The following is a 2,298-nucleotide window of genomic DNA, read 5'->3' on the forward strand; positions in this document are numbered from 1 at the left end:
GTGCTCGCGCATGCGCAATATCTCCCGAGAATATTAATCTTTTGCGAAAATTATGCATTTAAAATAGAGAAGAGGTATTCTAGCATAGATATCTATAATAACATTTGATCAGTAGACCTCAGTTAAGAAATAGGACGAATACATTGCATGTAAGGTACCCGCTGTATATACAAGCCAGTGCATAAACTGGCTACGTTAGTGTGTTAGCGCATGCGCAATATCTCACTAGAATAGCTATATTTTGTGATGATTATGAACTTAATTTGGTAAGGAGGTATCTCAGCATCGATTTTTGTAATTAATTGTTATCAGTTGACCTGTGTTCATAATTGGGAGAGCGCCCTAGCCTGAAGGGTGCAAAATCCCTACTTCATCCGCTCCCGCCTTTCCCCTTGGCTGCATGGTCTTTCGCCCAGACTCCTTCTTTTTCTCCCGCCCCAGTTATCTTTCCTGCTGCATTTCCTCAGTCTCCCCACACTCCCTTCATCTCTCAACAAGCTATATTATGCAGTTGTATTCAGTCTGTACTGTACGCCTAAAACGGTGCTCGCGCGTGCGCAATATCTCCCGAAAAGAATAATATTTTGCGAAAATTATGCATTTAAAATGGGAAGGACGTATTCTAGTATCAATTTATATGATAAGATTTTATCAGTTGTGCCCTGTTAAGAAACAAGAGAAAGACCTTGTATGTAAGGTCCCTGCTGCATGTGCCAGTCAGTACACAATCTGGCAACGTTAGTATGTTAGCGCACGCGCAATATCTCACCAGAGGAGTTATATTTTGTGATAAATGTGCATTTAATATGGTTAGGGGGTATCTCAGCATGGATTTCTGCAATTAATTGTTTTCAGTAGACCTGTGTTCATAATTGGGAGAGCGCCCTAGCCTGTAGGGTGCAAAACTCCTACTTCATCCCATCCCGCCCTTCCCCCTCGCCGCCCTTGCTCTTCGCTCATCCTCCTTTTTCTTCTACCGCCCTCAGCTATCTCCCCTGCTGTCTTTTCTCACTCTCCCACTCTCCCACCCCTCTCTTCCTCAGCAAGCTATATTATGCAGTCTTCCTCAGTCCGTATTGCACGCCTGAAACAGCTAGTGCTCGCGCATGCGCAATATCTCTCGAGAAGAATATTTTGCACAAATTATGCATTTAAAATGAAGAGGAGGTATTCTAGCATAGATTTATATGATAAGATTCTATCAGTAGACCTCACTTAAGAAATAGGAAGCAGACCTTGTTGCAGACCTCTCTCAATCTATAATATTCACTTTGCTCCCAGCATCGCTCCCTGCGTTCCCCGCTATGCTAATGTACATGAAGATGGCGCTTGTGCGTCGGTCACCGTTGACTGTCTGTCACGATATTTTTCTCAAGATGGCGGTCGTCATGTATAATCCGTGATAATGCATAATTAATAATCGTGTAAAAATGTAACGTAATAAAATGTCAGACGAACTGTGAGTGACAGAACTAAAGTTCGAGAATGAAAAGACAAACAGCTACGAGATTGTGTTATCAAGCTGTAAAGAAAATCCTGTTTAATATCGGATTCTATGTACACATGCAATATCCATACGAAAAATTCCACGCCAATCAACAATGGATCATCTAACAATCATCTGACAATCAACAATGGATTGTCAGTCGAATATAACAACGTCGTTGTTGATATAGTATCAACATACTATCCTCGTGTTGTCAGGAGCGAATAAAAACAAATGACGTCATTATCATTTATTGTTTGTTTGGTTTTCAAATTTTTCATTGGTTTGTTTGTTTTCATTGACTCCCGATGCTACATATTATCGGGAGCGAATCAAAGCGAATTTTTCTCAATTTTGCCGTCGTTTATTGTTTGTTTATTTGTTTTGTCATTCAATTATTCATCGTCTTTGTTTTTCATTCGCTCCCGCCGTTTTCAACACGCGATCCATCGACAACACAACTCTACACTCTACAGACCTGAACAGACCTATGTTAGTTAAGCAACGCAAATGAATGAAAGCACACCATATCTCTTCGCCCCTCAATGACCCATAAATAACAACAAGGTAGCGATGATGTCACGTGACGTCACGCGGCAGCCATGTTGGTCGGCCCGGCAGTCTAGCAGATGGTAGACAGTGAGGAGGTTGGACATTGTTGCAGCGCGCAGTGTTATATTAATGTCATTTAACTTATGTCGATATCGTCTGGACATTATGTGTAAAGACGTAGCATGCATGACTTGACTGGTAGGCACGCACGCACGCACGCACATACGTACATACGCACGCACGCACGCACATACGTACAT

This window comes from Priapulus caudatus, unplaced genomic scaffold (genome assembly GCF_000485595.1).
Source record: "Priapulus caudatus unplaced genomic scaffold, Priapulus_caudatus-5.0.1 Scaffold3696, whole genome shotgun sequence".
Classification (NCBI taxonomy): domain Eukaryota; kingdom Metazoa; phylum Priapulida; class Priapulimorpha; order Priapulimorphida; family Priapulidae; genus Priapulus; species Priapulus caudatus.